Genomic DNA, 27,120 nt, shown 5'->3' with positions numbered 1-27,120 from the left:
GCAAACCAGCGAGGCAAGGTAAAATATCTCAAATAGAGCTAGAAAAAGCCAGAAGAAGAATATACTTGCTGAGCATAGCTAATCAGTCTTATGTCTTTACATGGCAATCATTCACTCACTGCTAAGTTTTGTCAAGGTCCCGACATCAGTGTATAGCTACTCTGCTACAGGGATTTATGATGCAAGCATTTTTTATTTTTTTTATTAACCTTTATTTAACCAGGTAGGCTAGTTGAGAACAAGTTCTCATTTACAACTGCAACCTGGCCAAGATAAAGCATAGCAGTGTGAACAGACAACAACACAGAGTTACACATGGAGTAAATAATAAACAAGTCAATAACACAGTAGAAAAAAATAGTCTATATACATTGTGTGCAAAAGGCATGAGGAGGTAGGCGAATAATTACAATTTAGCAGATTAACACTGGAGTGATAAATGATCAGATGGTCATGTGCAGGTAGAGATACTGGTGTGCAAAAGAGCAGAAAAGTAAATAAATAAAAACAGTATGGGGATGAGGTAGGTCAAATGGGTGGGCTATTTACCGATGGACTATGTACAGCTGCAGTGATCGGTTAGCTGCTCAAGCATGCACACATATGTATGACTTAACATGACATTTGCTTGTAAACAAAATATTTCTCTATATAGGTTGGCTATACAATGCCAAAGTCGGGACACAAACACTTTTTTTATTATCCATTTTGTATTTATATATATATATATTTTTTAAAATGGCTATTGTGTTAATCCATAGAGAAAATGACAACAGATATGTGGCCTGAGCACGGCCGGTCCTGGCCGTTTTTCCACCCTAGCATGGCAAAAAAACTGCAGCCCCTACTAGAATAGTCCTAGGAAGCAAAATGTTTACTTTGAAAAGATAAAATATGTATTTTTCTAGATGTTGGAAGTCAGGTTCACTTTAGGTTTTGAATTAAAGGTGAAAATACGTATTTTTCCGGGCATTGAAATCAGGTTAATTTTCAGTTCTGAATGAAGTTGAAAAGACGTCATTTATATACATGTGTTTGAGCCAAATCAAGGCTGGTCCAGACCGGACATAATCTGAACCAAAAATAGACGCCTATGATTGGGTTCAGATCTGATCCGGACCGGACCAAAAACCAACGTCCTTGGACGTGCAAATCAAGGCCGGTCTGGACTGCACCAAAAGAAGACATCCGGACAGGACAAAAAAAAGACATCAGTGTCAGTCCGTGCTTACTGAGGTATAGCCTACGGTGTCGCCTGAAATTGAATTTTAGGAATGTCCATCTATGTGGGAGGCCTAACCTTTTGTAAAACAGCAAAAAAAGAAGACAAAAAAGGACGGCCGATCGGGTCAGGATCAAAAAAAGACATCTAAAAGACGGCGTGTAGTCTACCATGTTGGCCACAATGGCATTTTATGAATGCCCATCCATGTGGTAGGCCCACCGTTTTTAAAACAGGCCGTTGCTTTGGCTTTATTAGTCCTGATTCCTGTGACCTGATCAATTTGGCTATTAAAGCTCTGAAAATCAGCTACATGAACCTATTTGCAATGTGTTTAGACAGCGGGAAATGTAGCAGGATTTTCACATTTTCACTGTGATCAGCTTGTTAAAAAGGTACGGATACAAAACTTGAAACCACTGATCATGACAATTAAGCCCATGGGGTCCAAACTCCTGGACAGCGGTTGTGAGTAGCCTGCTTGTCCATTCCATATTGTCCATTTCACTTTGACCTGTCCTGTTTTTAGGATATACTGTTTGTCAACATGTCCGCGCATTTTGTATTTGACTGGGCGCCATTTAGGTTAGGCGATTTGATCTGAGAAACCTACACGATGTAGACGTTTCCGTCTCACCACATTGTCTTCCATTTCATCTCCAGCCTGTTGGCTACAGAAAAGGCCACATACTCTTTGCTTTATTTTCCACATGATTTATGTTACATTTTTTGTTGCTGTTGATGGAACGTTGTTAGGAGCAGCGATGCATCTCCCCGACAGCACTCTGGAGAGGCACGCTGGGAATGGACAAGATAAATATGTTGCGTCCCTGACTTTGACAAAGCGGACACTGCTTATCACAGGGCGGCATCAGCGCTCACCTAAAAAGCCCAAGTGACACTGGTTGAGAGAATTTGTCATTGTTTTGGGGGCAGAATTATGTGTTGATGGAGGTGCATCCTGGTCAGTTTAACTCAGAAAATCCTGCCATAGGCATCCGCCTAATCCTGCCTAAAGAGCAGGCCGGCCCTGGGCCCGAACATGGAATCAAATGACAAAACGGGTCACCCACCTGGTTTATACCTGCTGAGCGCTCTGGGTGTACTTGGTGGATCCAGTGATCTGAAAAAGCAATTAAAACAGTATGTAAACCTCCTGTACAGTTCAAACTGCCAAGCCTTTGCAGTCCTCCGGCTGTGGTAACAGTGGACACATCAACAGATCATGTAGTAGCATCAAACAACCACTAGATGGAACTCTTGAACTACTCACATTTTTAGTAAGCAAGCGCTTTCTATTAGAGCCCAACCACTGAATAGCCCCACACCACAGTAGGATAATTCAGTAAGTGCTCTATCCTGTTGAGAATGCACTGTAACAGACAGAGTTCACATGAAGGGCTGTGATGACGATCCGAAGTGGACACACTAGGAGGGTAAGCGAATGGACTCCGCTCCCTGCTTGGTTTGTCAGTGTGCCACGGGGTCGGTCTGACTTGACAGTGGAGCTGACTCTAAACCCAACCTGAAACTACAGGCCAGAAATGAACTAAGTACTGGACAGAATTACACTCTCCCCTTATCCAATATCAACAGAGTTACAGCCTACTCTGGCAGCCCACAGAACTCAAAGTAACAATTGTAGGTGCAGGGAGCCTGGGCCGGCCAACAAGAACAATTGAACAGTCCATGGGTATTGTTATGGTGACATGGTACCCTCACGCGTGTTCTAAGTGTGTGTGCATCTTATTCAAAACAGCTGAATTTAATTCAAGGGCACAGATGCTGGACATCACAGAGACGCACTTCCTTCGACACGCCACAACTTCCTCTACAGACAGCTGCAGGCATTCACAGCTCCAGAATAACGCTAGCACGGCCCTCCGTTCCTACATAGACCGACTGCACGCCCCATTCCAAAACGGCAGCTTCACTTACAGCACAACGGTTTGTGCCATGGTTCAGACGTTCAAGCAGTACGCACTCTCGTGTTCTCCTGGCCTTTGTCAACATCAAAATGTACTAACTGCTTTACTTGAAACAGCCCTGAATCTCCTGTTTGCCTCGATTCATCGTAGATCATTCCAGGTCATTCCTCAAAATATTTCTTCATGACAATGCCATGGAAAGCGTTCTCACATGCATTGCACAGATAGCAATCTGCGGATAAGTGGTGAGGAAGAAAAGGCCCCCTATAGCAAACTGCCCTGCTCTTTCCCCTGCTTCACCCTCCCATCTGCATGCAGGTCTCATCAATACAGCTTCATCCGTTACTGGTGTCAGCTGCATCATTTCTCTCATAATGCTAGGGACTAGGGACAGGGGAGAGGGGAACAATCAGCCCATTCAACATACAACCCGCTCCGAGGCTCTGGGGTTACGTCCCAAACGGCACCCATCCTACTCCCTACCTAGTGCACTAGTTTTGGTGTAACACAGTTTTCTTGACCCCTCCTCCCCGCGCAAGGTTAGACCCCTACAACCTCCATTAAAAAAATGAATGTGGAATGCGTCAGCCAGACTTGCATCGATGATGGTCTTTCTGTGGTACCAGGGCATGTAGCCTATAGTCTTTGCTTTAGGCATTTTACATTTACATTTTTGTCAATTAGCAGACGCTCTTATCCAGAGAGACTTAAAGTAGTGAGTGCGTACAGCAGTGAGTGCGTACACGCAGTGAGTGCGTACACGCAGTGAGTGCGTACAGCAGTGAGTGCGTACACGCAGTGAGTGCGTACACGCAGTGAGTGCGTACACGCAGTGAGTGCGTACAGCAGTGAGTGCGTACAGCAGTGAGCGCGCACAGGAGTGAGTGCGTACTTTAACTATTGGATCAATATTTATTGGCAGGCCAATTTGGTGATTCTTTTTCTCATGTTAAGCCTAACATTTCGCGAAGCTATACATGGTTTCGCAAAGCTACCGTGATTTAATGAAATGACTTGTTCAGTAATTAAAGTTAGAAATTCAAACATTGCAGATTGTATTTTTTTGTTAGATACAACAGCATACTAATCAGCAACCAATATGTTTTGATTTGCTTGAGCCCTTAAGAACTGTTATCCACTAAAGACGATCTGTCTGCATCTGCCAATTAATTTCCTGTCCCGTATCCTGATTAACTATATAGGAAGCTCTGGGACAAGTCATCTCTTTCCGTAACGTGTTGAGGCCGGAAGATAAGGGGAAGGCGCGAGGCTCAATTAAAGAGGTTACAGAACTGCTGTATTTGAATCACCACTCCCTTCTTCCCAGTTTCCGTGATGTTGCTACGGCAATCTAGCTGTTTTTTTAACCATTCTGTCACTTCTGCGGAGAGATCGCTTTCTAAACTAAAACACGGTCTGATATGTGCTTTTGACGGAGCCGTCGGAGCCTTTACCACAGCGTTTGTTCACCCGTATCCCCTTACTTTCAATCGATGATTTCTATTTCAAGGCCTGGGGCACTTTGATCAGTCACATTCTTGACGCCCAAGAAACAAATACTTAACCTCCTGGCGCATATGGAAATGAAAAAGTTTTAATGAAGGACTTTTTTTTAGGATAAAAAGGGGCTGCGCCAGTGGCCCTGGTCAAAAGTAGTGCACTACAAAGGGGATAGGGGGCCATTTGGGACGAAGCCCAGAGGGCAGGTTACTCAGGCAGAACCACATGTGCTGAGGGTAATTTGGTACACCAGTGATTCTATTTGATGTTTTATGGTGCCTGATGTTTAGGGTAATTTCCCTATGCAGAGAGAAAGAGACTGTGTGTGACAATGGTTTGAAAACTCAGTGTGTTAAGACAGAGTATTGGTACAATTTACAGAGTCCATAGTGCATCTAATTGCCAAGGAAATATTACAAAAATAATAAAAGCACATTTTGTGGGAGCCACATGCAAATATTCCTGCACGAGCTCTATTTAAAAAAAAGAAAGACTGGATATCTCCTCACTGAATCATGCAGAGAAAACAAACATTCCCACAGTCTAATGTTTGAGAGGAGCACACAGTGTAACGAGTGTGGTGAGAGTCAGAAAGCATGTTCAGAGAGTGCGTGTTTTAATAAAGAAAACACAACACAATAAGAAACACGAACAACGCACAGACATGACACAAGAACTGAAACAATGGCGCCTGGGGAAGGAACCTGAGGGAGTGATATATATAGGGAAGGCAATCTGGGAAGTGATGGAGTCCAGGTTATTCTGATGACGTGCAGGTGCGTGTGACGATGGAGACAGGTGTGTGCCATAACGAGCAGTCTGATGACCTAGAGGCCGGAGAGAGAGCACACAGTCTCTTTCTGAGCGTGGACCTCGTTAAGGGCTGATAGAGCTATCATTGTCCACAACCAGACCACAGGATGAGAGTGAATGAGAGGAGGAATAACATTTTTGTAGGTAGAAGGTTGCTGTGAACAACGCACTTACATATTGTATTGTGTGTGTATTGTGAGATGAAGAACCTATGGATCTTCCCCCTTGTTCCTGAGGGGAGTTCACTTCCTCCCTCGTCTGTTCCGACCCCTTGTCCTGTACGGCCCCCTCCCGCTCCAGGGCACTTGTCCAAACTCTTCCAGTTGTATGCCTCTTGAATGAGCAGGGCAAGCCCATCATCACATCAACACAACTCATGTATGGGAATCAAAACAAATTCCTGCCGTGCAATAGTGAGACGGAGCATGGAGCATGGAGCAAGCGACCAGTCATGTTGACTCACTGTCCGAGTGCTTTGCTTTTGAAAAACAGTCCTGATGTTGAGGGGTCTGGGGTGGCTCTTTTAAGACACGTGGGATTTAGTGTCTAAGGCCATTTCTATTTCATTACATTGACGTTACATTAACGTTACATTGACATTGTTGTAATGAGCAATCTTTTCATTGTTAAATATTGGTGTGTGAAACTTAGACTGTAGCCTATGTAATGTTAGGTTAAGTTACAAGGAGAGTTGAAACATTAAAGAAATGCTCCGGTACTTTAGCAACTAAGACAGCATCCTTTAAACCTCTCGCTTTGGGCTGAATATGTCAATGTGTAGTTTATACATGCATAATCTATGAGCAGAATTACTGTCATACCTAAATTAGCCACAAAATCCCTAGTTTGAAAGCGACTGTTTTCTTGAAGCTGTGCCGTGCCATATTTCCCTACATTTCCCCCCATGTTGGCCAGCCCCCTAGCAATTTGAGTTCTAGGCAATGAGCTTCATTCAGCCCATCACATTTAAGTGACAGCTGGCAAGAGGTCTGCCCAGCGTTATCCAATGAGGTTGCAGGGCTCAATGGACACAGCAAAGAGAGAGAGAGAGCAATTATGTGGTGAACATATCTGTAAATATATGATGTGGTACGCAACTTCCGGGGACCATTTTTGGATCGTGAGTGCTACTTTCAGAACTACTGGCTAAAAAGTATACAAGAATCTCTTTAAGGGGCAATCTGCAGTTAAGCGGTCACCCAAAACCTCTGAGGGATGGGACTGGTACAAATGTGAGCTTTGGATGCAGGGACTGCCCATCTGTGATCAAAATGATAGTTTAAACCATGTTTTAAGGCTATACACTGGCGCAGTGGTCTGCACTGCATCTCAGAGCTAGAGGTGTCACTACAGACACCCTGGTTCGAATCCAGGCTGCATCACAACCGGCCGTGATTGGGAGTCCCATAGGCCGGTGCACAAATGGCCCAGCGTTGTCCGGGTTTGGCTGGTGTAGGCCGTCATTGTAAATAAGAATTTGTAAAGGTAAAATATGTGTTTTTTAAAACACAGTGTTTGTTTTTCAAGTACATTGTTTACAAACAAAGGAGTAAAACAAGTTTCTATTTTGGGTTCTGATTGGGTAAGACAATTTTACTAGGCTCATGAGGAATTTATAAGTTATATTCTTCAAAAACCTATTCTTCAAAAATATAGTGAATTTAAAAGTAAAAAAAAATGTATGCCTCAATCACAGATTGCACCTTTAACAATCTGGTTTATGATACTGATTAAAAGAGTAAAATCACTATTCATCTATTCACCGCTGGTAACATCCCTTTTAAATGATGATTGCATACTGATGGAGATACATGGCTACATACAGTTGAAGTCAGACGTTTACATACACCTTAGCCAAATACATTTAAACTCAGTTTTTCACAATTCCTGACATTTAATCTTAGTAAAAATTCCCTGTCTTATGTCAGTTAGGATCACCACTTTATTTTAAGAATGTGAAATGTCAGAATAATAGCAGAGAGAATGATTTATTTCAGCTGTTATTTATTTTATCACATTCCCAGTGGGTTAGAAGTTTACATAGACTCAATTAGTATTTGGTAGCATTGCCTTTGAATTGTTTAACTTGGGTCAAACGTTCGGGTAGCCTTCCACAAGCTTCCCACAATAAGTTGGGTGAATTTTGGCCCCTTCCTCCTGACAGAGCTGGTGTAACTGAGTCAGGTTTGTAGGACTCCTTGCTCGCACACGCTTTTTAAGTTCTGCCCACACATTTTCTATAGGATTGTGGTCAGGGCTTTGTGATGGCCATTCCAATACCTTGCCTTTGTTGTCCTTAAGCCATTTTGCCAGAACTTTGGAAGTATGTTTGGGGTCATTGTCCATTTGGAAGAACCATTTGCAACCAAGCTTCAACTTCCTGACTGATGTCTTGATATGTTGCTTCAATATATCCACATAATTGTCCTCCCTCATGATGCCATATATTTTGTGAAGTGCCCAGTCCCTCCTGCAGCAAAGCACCCCCACAACATGATGCTGTCACCCCCGTGCTTCACGGTTGGGATGGTGTTCTTTGGCTTGCAAGCCTCCCCCTTTTTCCTCCAAACATAATGATGGTCATTATGGCCAAACATTTCTATTTTTGTTTCATCAGACCAGAGGACATTTCTCCAAAAAGTATGACCTTTGTCTCCATTTGCAGTTGCAAACCGTAGTCTGGATTTTTTTATGGCAGTTTTGGAGCAGTGGCTTCTTCCTTGCTGAGCGACTTGTTTTACTGTGGATATAGATACTTTTGTACCTGTTTCCTCCAGTATCTTCACAAGGTCCTTTGCTGTTGTTCTGGGATTGATTTGCACTTTTCGCTGTCACGCCCTGACCTTATATCTTTGTTTTTCTATATATTTTGGTTAGGTCAGGGTGTGACTAGGGTGGGTACTCTAGTTTTTGTATGTCTAGGGGTTTTGTATGTCTAGGAGGTTTTGTATGGCTATGTTGGCCTGATATGGTTCCCAATCAGAGACAGCTGTTTATTGTTGTCTCTGATTGGGGGATCATATTTAGGTAGCCATTTACCTCATTTGTGTTGTGGGATCTTGTCTATGTGCACATCAGTAGCTTCACGTTTCATTTGTGTTTTGTTTGGTGAGTTTAAGTTTAAAATGATGTGGAACTCTACTCACTTCATCTCTAGGAGACAGAACGCGTCTCCTTCCTGAGCGGTATGACGGCTCAGGTACCATGGTCCCATGGTGTTTATACTTGCATACTATTGTTTGTACAGATGAAAGTGGTACCTTCATGCGTTTGGAAATTGCTCCTAAGGATGAACCAGACTTGTGAAGGTCTACTTATTTTCTGAAGTCTTGGCTGATTTCTTTTTGATTTTCCCATGATGTCAAGCAAAGAGGCACTGAGTTTGAAGGTCGGCCTTGAAATACATCCACAGGTACACCTCCAATTGACTCAGATGATGTCAATTAGCCTATTAAAAGCATCTAAAGCCATGACATCTCTTTCTGGAATTTTCCAAGCTGTTTAAAGGCACAGTCAACTTAGTGTATGTAAACTTCTGACCCACTGGAATGTGGATTATAAGTGAATTATTACAGTGAATTATAAGTGTAATAATCTAATCTGTCTGTAAACAATTGTTGGAAAAATTACTTGTCATGCACAAAGTAGATGTCCTAATTGATTTTCCAAAACTATAGTTTGTTAACAAGACCTTTGTGGAGCGGTTGAAAAACGAGTTTTAATGACTCCAACCTAAATGTATGTAAACTTCCGACTTCAACTGTATATTCTGCAAAGCTACATCTGAAATACTGCATTGCTTCAACAGTAAAAAACTAAATATATCTATGTTTTATTGTCACATACACTGGATAGGTCAGGTAAAATGTGTTGTTTTATAGGGTCAGCCATAGTAGTATAACGCCTCTGGAGAAAATTAGGGTTAAGTTCCTTGCTAAAGGGCACAACGACAGATTTTTCACCTTGTCGGCTCGGGTATTCAAACCAGCGACTTTTCGGTTACTAGCCCAACGCTCTAAAGCTTCTATAACAGCATTATATTGTCATTGATAATACACTACCATTATGTCTGGTGTAATCATCATAGGACAGGCCCACATACATATCCGACTGTACAGACGATACATGCCTAATCGATTGTTCATACACTGTAACGGAAATCTGTAATTTATACAGTCAGTTTGAGTATTATCAACAGTAAAACACTCAAATGATTTACTGCAGCTTACTGTAAATTATGGTGGGAAAATGTTGTGGACGGGGAAAGAATTGCTGTATTTCCAATGGTACTGTAATCAACCCCACAGAATACAGTGCCGTACGGTATCTTTGTAGCGCCAAAAACCTTTTGACCACTAGCAGGTGCATGGTATTGTTGTTTCTGGCTCATTATTAACAATTTGAGGTGTGCCTTGTAAGAGGCTATATTTGTTGCACCCGTGAGTGAGAATACTGTGCCAATTAAACTCCTATCAGTTTGTATAGGGGACATAATGTGTCACGACTTCCACCTCTCCTTGTTCGGGGGCGGCGGTCAGCGATCGACGTCACCGGCTTTCTAGTCATGGCCGCTCCATGTTTCATATCCATTTGTCTTGTCTGGTTTTCATACACACCTGGTTTTTCATTTCTCCAATCAATCTAATTCTATTTAACCCTCTGTTTCCCATGTTTTGTGTGTAATTGTTTTCATGTCAGACGATGTTCTTTAGCGCTTTACTTTATTGTTCCGTGTTTTTGAGCATTTTTGTTGTGCTCCCGTTTTGGAACTTTAATAAAGTGCACTTTATTTATCATACTCTGGTCTCCTGCACCTGACTTCGCCTTTAGACACACCTTGACATAATGGAGTGGCAGCAAGTCTTAAACCTTAAATGGCTGAGCATTTTCCCCATGTTCTATTTTGCCCTGTAGTTGCTGCAAGTTTGGAAGCCTTCATTAAGGCCTCTAGAAGTGCCATCAAATATTCTTGACTATGGTGTAATGTGTAAACCCTTTACCTAGCAGCCAACCTGCTTGCACCAATCACTTGTAATTACAGTAAAATACTGTGAAATACAAACCCTTCCCTCAATGAATTTCATTCATCCATTCATTCATTCCGATTAAGGTAGCGTTTACTTTTTTTACAGTATCATACAGTCAATGTTACAGTATTGTACAGTGTGTAATTACACAGTACTTTTTGATACCCTATTTATATTACAGTAGGTGTACTGTCATATGAAATACAACATTTTACTTGCCACCAAGCTGCCTGTAAACTACTGTGAAAATCATGATAACCCCTTTAGTGTAGGATAACGTCCATGACCGATTCAAGGCAACACAGTAAGGGTGATGCCTGCCCTGCACACTATATCTCTATAGTGCACAGATCAGCATGTTCCTATCAGGGCGGGGCCCACGGGGCCAGATGGCGCTTCTCCTGGTTTCTCTGCATTTAATCTGTTTTCCAAAATCATTTCCAAGAGAGGAGATTAAGATGCAGGGGATTATATTACTGGGCCTCCTGTATGAAGGATGAGCACCTGCAGTGGGGGGATGGCAAAAGAAAATAATCCACACCGAAATCAATCATCTGCCCTGAAGATATAATAGAGGAGATCCAAGAGAGAGGATGCTCGCCCCACTGCATCAGAATGCCTTAACATCCTGGTTGCTCATATTTAAACGATTAGGTGGAAAACGGTGTGGCCAATAGCCATCACTCCTAATCTGTGATACCCGGAATAATGAATAGAGTGGGAACTGAAAGCATGCTAAACCTTTTTTTGTTCAACTTCCCAGAGCTATTTTATACAACGGCAGAAAAACCTCACCGACAGGCCTCTGAATTGATGTTAATGTCACCGTTCTGTGTTTATATCCTTTCTGTATCCTTGTGATCTTTCCTCTCAGAGTTCACCAACCATCAGGGTTAAAAACATGTCCTGCAGGGGGCAGGGAGTACAGTACACATTCTTCTTCACCTCACAGCTGGTGGAGATGTTTTACCTTTAACCGTTTACTGCAGCGGGCTACAACAGGGCCACACGGAGTGATTCTCGGTAGTCTTAAATAAATCTACTTTGAAACAAAAGTGTAAACCTCACACACATGGTTATGGGTTTAAAAGCCTGTACCGTGTCAGATATATAGAGTTGAAATGTATTACATTTTGAGTTTGCGTCCTAATATTATACTTTATATACATCACGGAAGACTGAAATATAACAAAACCGTTTGACTTAGAAACACCAGATTTTCTGCGTTACATTTTTTTGTTTTGTTTATTAATTATGAAAAATATTTGGTCATTTGACTGCAGGAAAGGGCTACTTGGTGAGACAAGGTACTGCTACTGACCTGACCTCTTGACAAATGCCTTCTGACAAACATTACGTAGTATGGGAGGTCTGAGTTCTTGGTCTGCATTCACGCCGTCAAAAGGCTGCATTTACACAGACAGCCCAATTCTGATTCTTATTTTTTTTCAGTAATTGGTCTTTTGACCAATCAGACAAGCTCTGAAAAAGATCTGACGTGAAAAGATCTGATGTGATTGGTCAAAAGTGCGGTTAGTGTAAAAAGAATAATCGGAATTGGGCTCTTTGTAAACGCAGCCTACGAGTATTGCTGATGTAGATCAGGTTTCCCCTGTTCAGATAATCTTATTCATTATGATCTAAGAAAGTCACCACTCCTACTCTGAGACACTTTATAAAAAGCTTCTGACTTGTGCTCCTTCTCAAACCCAAAAGGAAAGTGTCCCTTTGGAGTCATTTGACTCACTTCTGTCAATACAAACAACAGTGCTTCCACCGAGACAGATGGTTTCTAATGCAGTAAGAGACACAATGCATCGAGCGGTCCCGGTCTCCATGTAACTCTACCGTACTCTGGGGACTCATTCACTGTCGTGGCCGCAAAGAGAAAAGCTCAGAGAAATTAAAGGGAGGTTTCACCCTGTCAGAGAGCCAGGTCATGAAATCTGCTTTGCTACAGATGTCGGGTCTTAATTTGAGCCAGTTTGCTACAGTGGGAAAATAATCCCGCAGCAACAGGAAATGTGAATTATTATGAGGATTATAATTAACGGACATCTTTGTAAGGGGTTGATACATTTTGCCCTTAGGGCAAATCAAATCTGAAATTTCAAAGTGAAAATGACAAACTTTACAAGTCTTTCTAAATCTCTAACACACCACAAATGTGCATTTCCTGCTGTGTGGGACAATTCTCAGCAACAACAGGGAGATCAAATTATGGACACAAACAAATAGAGCCTTTAACTTAATTATAAAATATTTGCCACTTAGCAGATAACTTTTAAAAAATAATGTTTTAATCCAAAGTGATTTACAATAGAATAAGATCCTAGAAAAGGATGTGCTCCCATTGCTGGGAGTGTTAAGCAATCATGCAAACACGGCCCTGGACCAAGATCCATAAAACGTAAAGACCTTGTCCCTTTTTCATTTTGCTTGTCTAGCAGGCGGAATTCAATATTCCTCTGGACAGACTTCACAGCTGCTAAACACTCTCTCAAGGACACGCGGGTAGAAGCATGCAGTACGTTAGGCTACCAAGCAGGTCAGGAAAAGACCCCAGGGTGACACCACCACATCTCCAAGGGTCACCCGGAGTTCCAAATGTCCTACAGCTGTGCAAATAGCACTTAACAAAAATACACACCATGCAGAAACATAAAGAGTGTGAAATCATGGTGGACAGATACCATGTGTGGTGTGTTATAAATCAGAAAGGGGGTTGAAGTGAGCAGCAGAATCCCCGGTGGACAGACAGATGTCTGGACAGCATATACACCCGACACGAATCAGCTCTCAGGCTGGAAAAAGTGGCTAACATCTGCTAATGTACTGCTCTGGACACTATTTACTATTTATGTCATCTGTCTGTCTGCTGCCATGGCTCACATCTGCACTGTATTTCACACACAGACACAGACACGGACACACACACACACACACACACACACACACACACTGGATGGGCTGGTCGTGCCAACGGAGGCAGCAGACAAAACAGGCCTCTGACACACTGACGGAGAGGAAGGGGAGCGAGACGTAGAATGGCTCTCCCATCAGGTGGGGCAGTGAAGTAGATCCACCGTCAATCCCCGAGGGACAGGCGAGTTATGTTTGTGAGGATTCAATCTGTTCTGTCAAAGCAGTCCAGCCATGTCCAGTCCAGCGTGCTACTGGACAAATGAAAGCCGACAGACAGCAGGAAATAAAACGCTGGAAAAAAAGTGTTGTCACATGCACAAGTACAGAAAAAGCCTAACTTGCAAACCAGACCCAACAGTGCAGTATTCAATATCCAAAAGGTATAACTAATAAGAACATTTTCATGAATAATAAACACGATAAATACACTATACAGTATATTCGAAAGTATGTGGACACACCTTCAAATGAGTGGATTCGGCTATTTCAGCCACGCCCGTTGCTGACGGGTGTATAAAAATTCAAGCACACAGCCATGCAATCTCCATAGGAAACATTGAATGGCCTCACTGAAGAGCTCAGTGACTTTCATCGTGGCACAGTCACATAATTACACCTTTTCCAACAAATCAAAGTCAGTTCTGCCCTGCTAGAGCTGCCACGGTTAAGTGTAAGTGCTGTTATTGCAAAGTGTAAAGGTCTAGGAGCGACAACGACTCAGCCGCGAAGTGGTAGCCCACATAAGCTCACAGAACGGGACCGCTGAGTGCTGAAGCGTGTAAAAATCGTCTGTCCTCGGTTGGAACGCTCACTACCGATTTCCAAACTGCTTCTGGAAGCATCGTCAGCACAAGAATGCCAAGCGTTGGCTGAAGTGGTGCAAAGCTCGCCTCCATTGGACTCTGGAGCAGTGGAAACGTGTTCTCTGGAGTGATGAATCATGCTTCACCATCTGGCAGTTCCGTTTATATTTTTGTTCAGTATATATATACAGGATCTGTTCCAATACCATATTTACAATGTGCTGGGATACTGGATCGATAGAGGTAGTTAGGGGTAAGGTGAGTAGGCAACAGGATATACGATAAACAGAGTAGCAATAGCTTGTATGTGAGTGGGTGTGTGTGTGTGTAGAGTCAGTATAAATGTACACTACCGTTCAAAAGTTTGGCGTCACATAGAAATGTCCTTGTTTTTGAAAGAAAAGCACATTTTTTGTCCATTAAAATAACATCAAATTGATCAGAAATATAGTGTAGACATATTGTAGCTGGAAACAGCTGATTGTTAATGGAATATCTACATAGGCGTACAGAGGCCCATTATCAGCAACCATCACTCCTGTGTTCCAATGGCACGTTGTGTTAGCTACTCCAAGTTTATAATTTTAAACAGCTAATTGATCATTAGAAAACCCTCTTGCAATTATGTTAGCACAGCTGAGCAGCTTGACCGTATGGTACGTAAGAAGTGCCCATCAAGCCAAACCAACTTGTGGGAGGTGCTTCAGGAAGCACGGGATGAAATCTCTTCAGATTACCTCAACAAATTGACAACTAGAATGCCAAAGGCCTGCAAGGCTGTGATTGCTGCAAATGGAGGATTCTTTGACGAAAGCAATAATTATTTCAATTTTTTTTTAAATCATTATTTATAACCTTGTCAACGTCCTTCACTATATTTCCTAGTTTCGAAGTGACCCCAAACTTTTGAACGGTAGTGTATGTGCAAATGATGTGTGAGTGAGCAGGTGATGGAGTGAGTGAGTGTGCAAGCATGTAGGGCCCTATAAGTGTGCATAGAGACAGTGCAAAAATACAAATAAAAGGTCAATAAAGATACAAGGTCCACTCAGTATGTGTAGCTATTTTGTTAGCTATTTATTAGTCTTATTACTTGGGGATAGACTTGATGCACTGGTACCGCTTGCCGTGCGGAAGGAGACAGAATAGTCTATGACTTGGGTGGTTCCTTCCACACCGCCTGATATAGATGTCCTGGATTTCAGGGAGCTCACCCCCAGTGATGTACTGGCTCCAGTGAAATAAGAGAGGAAGTATTTGATGTAGAAACGTACAGTTGACATACACCTGAGCCAAATGCATTTAAAACGTTTTTCACAATTCCTGACATGTAATCCTAGTAAAAATTCCCTGTCTTAGGTCAGTTAGGATCACCACTTTATTTTAAGAATGTGAAATGTCCGAATAATAGTAGAGAGAATGATTTATTTCAGCTTTTATTTCATCACATTCCCAGTGGGTCAGAAGTTTACATGCACTCAATTAGTATTTGGTAGCATTGCCTTTAAATTGTTGAACTTGGGTCAAACGTTTCGGGTAGCCATCCACAAGCTTCCCACAATAAGTTGGGTGAATATTGGCCCCTTCCTCCTGACAGAGTTGGTGTAACTGAGTCAGGTTTGTAGGCCTCCTTGCTCGCACACACTTTTTCAGTTCTGCCCACAACTGTTCTATAGGATTGAGGTCAGGGCTTTGTGATAGCCACTCCAATACCTTGACTTTGTTGTCCTGAAGCCATTTTGCCACAACTTTGGAAGTATGTTTGGGGTCATTGTCCATTTGGAAGACCCATTTGTGACCAAGCTTTAACTTCCTGACTGATGTCTTGAGATGTTGCTTCAATATATCCACATAATTGTCCCCCCTCATGATGCCATCTATTTTGTGAAGTGCACCAGTCCCTCCTGCAGCAAAGCACCCCCACAACATGATGCTGCCACCCCTGTGCTTCATGGATGGGATGGTGTTCTTTTTCCTCCAAACATAACGATGGTCATTATGGCCAAACATTTCTATTTTTGTTTCATCAGACCAGAGGACATTTCTTCAAAAAGTATGATCTTTGTCCCCATGTGCAGTTGCAAACCATAGTCTGGCTTTTTTATGGCGGTTTTGGAGCAGTGGCTTCTTCCTTTCTGAGCAGCCTTTCAGGTTATGTCGATATAGGATTTGTTTTACTGTGGATATAGATACTTTTGTACCTGTTTCCTCCAGCATCTTCACAAGGTCCTTTGCTGTTGTTCTGGGATTGGTTTGCACATTTCACACCAAATCACGTTCATCTCTAGGAGACAGAACGCATCTACTTCCTGAGCGGTATGCCGGCTGCGTGGTCCCATGGTGTTTATGCTTGCATACTATTGTTTGTACAGATGAAAGTGAAACCTTCAAGCATTTGAAAATTGCTCCCAAGGATGAACCAGACTTGTGGAGGTCTACAATTGTTTTTTAATAATAATAATAATATATGCCATTTAGCAGACGCTTTTATCCAAAGCGACTTACAGTCATGTGTGCATACATTCTACGTATGGGTGGTCCCGGGGATCGAACCCACTACCCTGGCGTTACAAGCGCCATGCTCTACCAACTGAGCTACTTTTTCTGAGGTCTTCGCTGATTTCTTTATATTTTCCCATGATGTCAAGCAAAGAGGCACTGAGTTTGAAGGTAGCCTTGAAATACATCCATAGGTACACCTCCAATTGACTCAAATGATGTCAATTAGCCTATCAGAAGCTTCTAAAACCATTACATAAATGTTTAAAGGCACAGTCAATTTTGTGTATGTAAACTTCTGACCCACTGGAACTGTGATACAGTGAATTATAAGTGAAATAATTTGTCTGTAAACAATTGTTGGAAAAATGTCTTGTGTCATGCACAAAGTAGATGTCCTAACAGACTTGACAAAACTATAGTTTGTTAACAAGAAATGTGTGGAGTGGTTGAACACGAGTTTTAATGACTCCGACCTAAGTGCATGTAAACTTCCGACCTCAACTGTAGGTAGGGATTAGGAGAAAGTGACTGGTGGCAGAATAAATAATAATACTAGTAAACAGTATGACAGCAGCATAAGTGGTGGGTGGGTGGGTGTGTGCGTGGTGGTGAGTGTCTATGTATATAAGTGTATGTGGTGGGTGTTAGCATTTTTTTATTTTTTATACCTAAACCAAGATAGACCACAGCCTGTCGCTTCAAACGGGAACAAATGAGCCATAGTAGGCAGAACAAGCAAAGAGGTGGGTATCATATTGGCACGTTCTAGCATGTATTTGCATATTTCCACTGGGGAACGCCTACTCTGGGAAGTGCACGTGTGCAACAACTCAATTCGCCTTTGCAATTTTTTGAAACTTTGGCAAAGGGTAAGTCAAAACTTAGTTCACTCTTTGTAACAGATTGTAGTTCTGGGAAGAGACAACTGTATTGAGATCAAATGTTTCAACGATGAGTAAATTAACAGAATGTCGGACAAAATCCATCTTGTTCGATCTTCTCCCACTGCTGGTCACTGGTTTTCCTCTCACTACTGTACTGAGCGGAAACGCCAACCGGTTGCTTCACATTGACACTGCACCAGTCAAACATTTGGACAGACCTACTCATTCAAGGGTTTTTCTTTATTTCACTATCTTCTACATTGTAGAATAATAGTGAAGATATATCAAAACTATAAAATAATACATGTATTAACAATAAAAAGTGTTAAACAAATCAAAATGCATTTTAAATTTGAGATTATTCAAAGTAGCCACCCTTTGCCTTGATGACAGCTTTGCACTCTCTTGGCATTCTCTCAACCAGCTTCACCTGGAATGCTTTTCCAACAGTCTTGAAGGATTTCCTACATATGCTGAGCACTTGTTGGCTGCTTTTCCTTCACTCTGCTGCTTAACCCAAAACATCTAAATTGGGTTGAGTCAGGGTGATCGTGAAAGCCAGGTAATCTGATGCAGCACTCCATCATTCTCTTTCTTGGTCAAATAGCCCTTACACAGCCTGGAGGTGTGTTTTGGGTCATTGTCATGTTGAAAAACAAATGATAGTGGGACTAAGAGCAAACCAGATGGACAAACCAGATGGGATGTCGTATCGCTGCAGAATGTTGTGGTATCCATGCTGGTTAAGTGTGCCTTGAATTCTAAATAAATCACAGACAGTGTCACCAGCAATGCACCCCCACTCCATCACACCTCCTTCTCCATGCTTCACGGTGGGAACCACACATGCGGAGATCATCCATACACCTGTCTCACAAAGACACAGCGGTTGAAACCAAAAATCTCAAATCTGGACTCATCAGACCAAAGGACAGATTTCCTCCAGTCTAATGTCCATTGCTCAAGTTTCTTTGCCCAAGCTAGTCTCTTCTTCTTATTGGTGTCCTTTCGTAGTGGTATCTTTGCAGCAATTGACCATGAAGGCCTGATTCACGCAGTCTCCTCTAAACATGTTGAGATTTGTCTGTTACTTGAACTCTGTGAACTTGTCCTCTGCAGCAGAGGTAACTCTGGGTCTTCCTTTTCTGTGGCGGTCCTCATTAGAGCCAGTTTCATCATAGCCCTTGATGGTTTTTGCAACTGCCCTTGAAACTTTCAAAGTTCAATACATTTTCCAGATTGACTGACCTTCATGTCTTAAAGTAATGATGGACTGTCATTTCTCTTTGCTCATTTGAGCTGTTCTTGCCATGATATGGACTTGGTCTTTTACCAAATAAGGTTATCTTCTGTATAGCACCCATACCTTGTCACAACACAACTGATTGGCTCAAAGGCATTAAGGACAGAAATTTCACAAATGAACTTTTAACAGGGCACACCTGTTAATTTAAATGCATTCTAGGTGACTGCCTCATGAAGCTGGTTGAGAGAATGCCAAGAGTGTACAAAGCTGTCATCAAGGCAAAGGGTGGCTACTTTGAATAACCTCATCTCAAATATATTTTGATTTGTTTAACACTTTTTTGGTTACTACGTTATTTCATAGTGTTGATGTCTTCACTAGTATTCTACAATGTAGAAAATAGCAAAAAATAAAGAAAAACCCAGGAATGATTAGGCGTGTCCAAACATTTGACTGGTACTGTACATCTGTTGAAATATCTGTCTCATTGTTTTATCTGTGGTGTGTGTGTGTGTGTGTGTGTGTGTGTGTGTGTGTGTGTGTGTGTGTGTGTGTGTGTGTGTGTGTGTGTGTGTGTGTGTGTGTGTGTGTGTGTGTGTGTGTGTGTGTGTGTGTGTGTGTGTGTGTGTGTAGGCATGATAGGTGGATATACATGTAAACAGGGCTGAAAAGTGACTGGTAGCAGGAATATATAAATACTGATGGTAATATATACATGTAAACAGGGCTGAAAAGTGACTGGTAGCAGGAATATATAAATACTGATGGTAATATATACATGTAAACAGGGCTGAAAAGTGACTAGTAGCAGGAATATATAAATACTGATGGTAATATATACATGTAAACAGGGCTGAAAAGTGACTGGTAGCAGGAATATATAAATACTGATGGTAATATATACATGTAAACAGGGCTGAAAAGTGACTAGTAGCAGGAATATATAAATACTGATGGTAATATATTAATGGTAATATATACATGTAAACAGGGCTGAAAAGTGACTAGTAGCAGGAATATATAAATACTGATGGTAATATATTAATGGTAATATATACATGTAAACAGGGCTGAAAAGTGACTAGTAGCAGGAATATATACAGTGGGGCAAAGCTGTCAAAGGACACCAGAAACAGAATTGTAGACCTGCACCAGGCTGGGAAGACTGAATCTGCAATAGGTAAGCAGCTTGGTTTGAAGAAATCAACTGTGGGAGCAATTATTAGGAAATGGAAGATATACAAGACCACTGATAATCTCACTCGATCTGGGGCTCCACGCAAGATCTCACCCCGTGGGGTCAAAATGATCACAAGAACGGTGAGCAAAAATCCCAGAACCACACGGGGGGACCTAGTGAATGACCTGCAGAGAGCTGGGACCAAAGTAACAAAGCCAACCATCAGTAACACACTACGCCTCCAGGGACTCTAATCCTGCAGTGCCAGACGTGTTCCCCTGCTTAAGCCAGTACATGTCCAGGCCCATCTGAAGTTTGCTAGAGAGCATTTGGATGATCCAGAAGAAGATTGGGAGAATGTCATATGGTCAGATGAAACCAAAATATAAACTCAACTCGTCGTGTTTGGAGGACAAAGAATGCTGAGTTGCATCCAAAGAACAACATACCTACTGTGAAGCATGGGGGTGGAAACATCATGCTTTGGGGCTGTTTTTCTGCAAAGGGACCAGGACGACTGATCCGTGTAAAGGAAAGATTGAATGGGGCCATATATCGTGAGATTTTGAGTGAAAACCTCCTTCCATCAGCAAGGGCATTGAAGATAAAACGTGGCTGGGTCTTTCATCATGACAATGATCCCAAACCCACCGCCCGGGCAACGAAGGAGTGGCTTCGTAAGAAGCATTTCAAGGTCCTGGAGTGGCCCAGCCAGTCTCCAGATCTCAACCCCATAGAAAATATTTGGAGGGAGTTGAAAGTCCGTGTTGCCCAGCAACAGCCCCAAAACATCACTGCTCTAGAGGAGATCTGCATGGAGGAATGGGCCAAAATACCAGCAACAGTGTGGGAAAACCTTGTGAAGACTTACAGAAAACGTTTGACCTCTGTCACTGGCAACAAAGGGTATATAACAAAGTATTGAGATAAACTTTTGTTATTGACCAAATACTTATTTTCCAACATAATTTGCAAATTAATTCATTAAAAATCCTACAATGTGATTTTCTGGATTTTATTTCTCATTTTGTCTGTCATAGTTGAAGTGTGCCTGTGATGAAAATTACAGGCCTCTCATCTTTTTAAGTGGGAGAACTTGCACAATTGGTGGCTGACTAAATACTTTTTTGCCCCACTGTAAATACTGATGGTAATATATACATGTAAACAGGGCTGAAAAGTTACTGGTAGCAGGAATATATAAATTCTGATGGTAATATATTAATGGTAATATATACATGTAAACAGGAGTAATAGTGACCAGTAGCAGGATAAATAGATAGATACTAATGGCAATTAATAATTAATGAACAGCAGCATAGCGGTAGTAATAAATGTAATCAATAATAATTTTAGCAGCAGCTTAGGTGTGAGGGGGAGCAGTAGTTGTTAGCCATTACCATTGTGATGGAAAATGTTTAGATCCTTGATGCACCTGTAACGCCAGCCGGACAGGAGCATGGAGAACTGTCCATATCTCTGGTGCCTGGAGTCTTTTGCAATGGGCTGGGCTGTCCGCACCACCCTCTGTAGGGCCTTCCGGTCGAGGGCGGCGCAGTTGCCATACCAGATGGTGATCTAACCAGTCAGGATGCTCTCGATGGTGCTGATGTGAGAGGGCTTGGATTTATTGATCGCTGTTCTGTGTTTGTTTACCTGGAAAAGGGCTTTATTTGTGTATAACTGTTAAAAAAAGAAGGGGAAAAAAGGTCCTTCCTTTCAGTCAATTAGAGTGCTTGAATGGACATTTGGACAATGGCTTCGCCCACTCTAGCTCAGAGTGTTGTTCCAAGAAGGCGGCGCACGTTTTGGCTGACGACCAAGTGGACTATTTACTCTAGGAACATTGTGCGTGCATCCAAGAAAATCACAAGACATTATGAGTATCACAAGTTGATTCGTAAATAAACTAAAGAGAGTGTGTGTGTGTGTTAATACTATGTGTGATGGGGACGAAGATAAAACTGAGAAGCATCCGTACTGTTCTCGCCAGACAACCTGTAGTGTGTCGGAACCTCAACAATCAGCATTAAGTACTAGCGGGTGGCGTCGTCTAAAGCCAACCGCTCAGATGAGCTCCAAGCTAGACGTTTTTTCAATAACCAACCTGAATAGAAAGTTAAACTAATGATTGTAGACAGTAGAGAGCTTTATTACTAATGACTGTGTGGGCCTATATTACACAGAGAGGGATATTAGTCAGCCAATCAGTGGCTTTGACACAAGGATACCCGAGGCACTTCCTGTTCTTACACCCAATGGCCTTGAGTTATCTGGCGGTAGCCAAATGAAAATGAGAACCCACCCCTCGGAAGATGAAATACGTTTCATAGGCAGTTAAGCACAGCACTTAAGCTCTACACTCATCACAATTCTCACCAGGAAGGGAGGAAAAACATGCAGTCAAGCGAAACCTGGGATGGATGGTTGGTGACTTGCTCAGATTTCTATCCTCATTCCGTAAAAGAAAGCTATCAACACTCTTCGAGGATGATTGTACGGGACACTGAAATGTGCGGTAAGCTACTTTTATAAACAATTTGTCTTCGCAACTTCGGTTACGTCCCTTTGTCCCTTTGTTGTACTGCAACCTTTTCAGCTGGAGGTCAGAGCCGGCCAGAGGAAGTGACCGGTCAGGTTAGCGTGTTGGTGGAGAACAATGACTCAGGCCACCACTGAGTAACGTCACACAGCGCACACACACACACACGAAAACTCCTGTCCTCCGTCCCTTTCTCCTTCCCACCAGAGGGCTAGGGGTGCGGCGCAATGACTCAGCGCCATCCAAATCGGGTCAGGGAGGTCGAGGACAGGGGGACAGGGTTTGACTGTGCAAATCTAGCCTTCTCCCACAGAGCAGAGCAGCGCTGCACGCTACCCTGTCACGTGTCCTATTCCCCCTCTCATCTGAGTCCCACTGGTCTGACTAAGGGGACAGGGATGCGAGGCTGCTCTGGGCCACTAGTAGCCCTCAAGGCCCCTGTGTGTGAGTAGAGGCCCCTGTGTACAGTCAATCACGGACTACAAGATGAAATCCAGCCCAGTCACGGACCAGGATGTCTTGCTCCCAGGCAGACTAAATAACTTTTTTGCCCGCTTTGAGGACAATACAGTGCCACTGACACGGCCTGCAACGGAAACATGCGGTCTCTCCTTCACTGCAGCCGAGGTGAGTAAGACATTTAAACGTGTTAACCCTCGCAAGGCTGCAGGCCCAGACGGCATCCCCAGCCGCGCCCTCAGAGCATGCGCAGACCAGCTGGCCGGTGTGTTTACGGACATATTCAATCAATCCCTATACCAGTCTGCTGTTCCCACATGCTTCAAGAGTGCCACCATTGTTCCTGTTCCCAAGAAAGCTAAGGTAACTGAGCTAAACGACTACCGCCCCGTAGCACTCACTTCCGTCATCATGAAGTGCTTTGAGAGACTAGTCAAGGACCATATCACCTCCACCCTACCTGACACCCTAGACCCACTCCAATTTGCTTACCGCCCAAATAGGTCCACAGACGATGCAATCTCAACCACACTGCACACTGCCCTAACCCACCTGGACAAGAGGAATACCTATGTGAGAATGCTGTTCATCGACTACAGCTCGGCATTCAACACCATAGTACCCTCCAAGCTCGTCATCAAGCTCGAGACCCTGGGTCTCGACCCCGCCCTGTGCAACTGGGTACTGGACTTTCTGACGGGCCGCCCCCAGGTGGTGAGGGTAGGCAACAACATCTCCTCCCCGCTGATCCTCAACACGGGGGCCCCACAAGGGTGCGTTCTGAGCCCTCTCCTGTACTCCCTGTTCACCCACGACTGCGTGGCCACACACGCCTCCAACTCAATCATCAAGTTTGCGGACGACACAACAGTGGTAGGCTTGATTACCAACAACGACGAGACGGCCTACAGGGAGGAGGTGAGGGCCCTCGGAGTGTGGTGTCAGGAAAATAACCTCACACTCAACGTCAAAAAAACTAAGGAGATGATTGTGGACTTCAGGAAACAGCAGAGGGAACACCCCCCCTATCCACATCGATGGAACAGTAGTGGAGAGGGTAGCTAGTTTTAAGTTCCTCGGCATACACATCACAGACAAACTGAATTGGTCCACTCACACTGACAGCGTCGTGAAGAAGGCGCAGCAGCACCTATTCAACCTCAGGAGGCTGAAGAAATTCGGCTTGTCACCAAAAGCACTCACAAACTTCTACAGATGCACAATCGAGAGCATCCTGGCGGGCTGTATCACCGCCTGGTACGGCAACTGCTCCGCCCTCAACCATAAGGCTCTCCAGAGGGTAGTGAGGACTGCACAACGCATCACCGGGGGCAAACTACCTGCCCTCCAGGACACCTACACCACCCGTTGTTACAGGAAGGCCATAAAGATCATCAAGGACATCAACCACCCGAACCACTGCCTGTTCACCCCGCTATCATCCAGAAGGCGAGGTCAGTACAGGTGCATCAAAGCTGGGACCGAGAGACTGAAAAACAGCTTCTATCTCAAGGCCATCAGACTGTTAAACAGCCACCACTAACACTGAGTGGCTGCTGCCAACACACTGTCATTGACACTGACCCAACTCCAGCCATTTTAATAATGGGAATTGATGGGAAATGATGTAAATATATCACTAGCCACTTTAAACAATGCTACCTTATATAATGTTACTTACCCTACATTATTCATCTCATATGCATATGTATATACTGTACTCTACATCATCGACTGCATCCTTATGTAACACATGTATCACTAGCCACTTTAACTATGCCACTTTGTTTACTTTGTCTACACACTCATCTCATATGTATATACTGTACTCGATACCATCTACTGTATGCTGCTCTGTACCATCACTCATTCATATATCCTTATGTACATGTTCCTTATCCCCTTACACTGTGTATAAGACAGTAGTTTTGGAATTGTTAGTTAGATTACTTGTTGGTTATCACTGCATTGTCGGAACTAGAAGCACAAGCATTTCGCTACACTCGCATTAACATCTGCTAACCATGTGTATGTGACAAATAAAATTTGATTTGATTTGAGGAGCCCTGGTCATGTGGGGGGGGGGGGCCCTCGTGGTGCCTTCAGCCTGGTACTGAACCACAGTGGTAACAGGTCAACGGCTCACCTATAGGAGGATACAGAGCCACCTGAAGGTTGACTAAGAGGTGTAAACACTGAGAAACAGGGTATTTAGACTCTTCCATGTCGAAGGAGGCAAAGACAACGGATTTGTCTAAATAATCCATCGTCAAAGTAACCCCTGTGTGACGGCACATTCTCATCAACCAAAAAAAAGCAGGGATTTCTTCAGTTCATCACAGGAAAGTGATCTCTTCAACAGATCCTCCGCAATTATTCAACGAGTGTTGAGTTACAAAACTCCATTCTGAAATGTACACACTTGCCACAGACATTATGTAACTAGAACTAAGCATCTCTAAGCAAATGGCGTTCCATCTTACTGCTACAGTATCTTACTCTCAGACTCTCACAGTCTGAACCAGAGAAAATAACTGTTACGAATTCTATTTTTATGGCCTGAAAAGCCTTCAAAAAGCCACAGATGACATCTTAGTTACTCACAGTATCTTGGAGAAGAGAAGCAGGAAGTAGATCAGGGTCAAGGGTCATCAATCAGTTTATGCACTGTTCTGCCAGTTGAGTTCATCCCTGTAAAAAAGAGCAACACAGCAATGTTAAGTAAACGGCATTAGTAGCCAGCTAAACTAGAGCCACTGACCTACACAAATGTAGGATCTTAATTTGAGCCAGTTTGCTACAGCAGGAAAATAATCCTGCAGCAACAGGAAATGTGAATTATAATGAATTGACATTTATTGTAGGGATCGAATACACTTTTTGTTCGGGCAAGTTTGCATTTCCTGCTGCAGGAAAACAAAAGAGGGATCAAATTAAGATCCTACATCTGCACGAGAACTCAACGAACAATGGGAATCCTGGGTATAACCTCGGTCGTCTGTAATGCCCCGAAGCATGGTGGCCAGGCTCACTCAGCTCAGTTTGTCAAAGATGGTTTTAATACAGATGGGTAAAGTGGGGCATGGTAATGAGATAATAGTGCCAGGCTAATACTCTGCTAACTCTGCTGGCCACTCCACGTCCCCCTCGACAGAGGGACGAGGGACACTGCAGGTCTGTAGAGTGGGACTAAAATAACCACTTCGGACAGGATGGACACGCTCATGACCAACGTTCCCTCTCATTTTTTCCCGACACTGAGCATATTTCAGGCCTGCTGAGCGCAAACTTGAACGTTGTGACAATTCTGTGCAAATTCCAGTGTGTGTTTACTGTTTAACACTGAGGCTGTACCCGCTTTAAGTTACAGTTTTGACAGCGGCCAAGTAGGCTACTGTGGCTACTTGATCATAACGTAGGCCCACAAGAGTGGCCTACCATCAAAAACAATGGAGAAAATGTTTCCCATAACATGGAAATAACTGTTCTATTATTCAGACTACAGTAGCAGCCAACATGTGTTGAATATAGGCCTGGATTCCATGAGACTTTTAAGGGGAAAAAACATGCAGGGCTTGACATTGTTTATCCACTTGTCCTTCAGACAAGGAGGTGACGGAAAATGTTGTTGTGTCGTTTGATGCAAGAAACCACTTGACCATTACCACAGAGAATCAGACAAATGATGCTACCCTCTTAGCTTATTCTAGCCTGCCTCAAAATACAACACTGCCCCTTTAAGACAAATATAAGCCGTTTGCAAAAATGTCTAGCACTGTACACATTTTGTGCTCTTGTAGGAAAGCAAATCCTCCTCTATTGCCGACTACAAATGATCCAATTACTCACTAACTAGCATAGGATAAACAAAATGTGCACGTGGCTACATGCAGCTCTCGCTTTGGTCTCAAAACAAGCGCATAACATGTACCTACCGGTACAGGACTTTTGCCAGGCTCGCCGTCGTGTGGTCAGTATGTTACAGGGTAAAAACTCAATCTCCTGCTGCTGATATTTCCACTGCAGGGAAGTCTCGGGGCTACTGCGTGCACGCGCGCACTTTAGAGGGAACATTGCTCATCACCACAT

The sequence above is a fragment of the Oncorhynchus gorbuscha genome, linkage group LG21 (genome assembly GCF_021184085.1).
Source record: "Oncorhynchus gorbuscha isolate QuinsamMale2020 ecotype Even-year linkage group LG21, OgorEven_v1.0, whole genome shotgun sequence".
NCBI lineage: Eukaryota > Metazoa > Chordata > Actinopteri > Salmoniformes > Salmonidae > Oncorhynchus > Oncorhynchus gorbuscha.
This window is presented reverse-complemented; position numbering follows the sequence as displayed.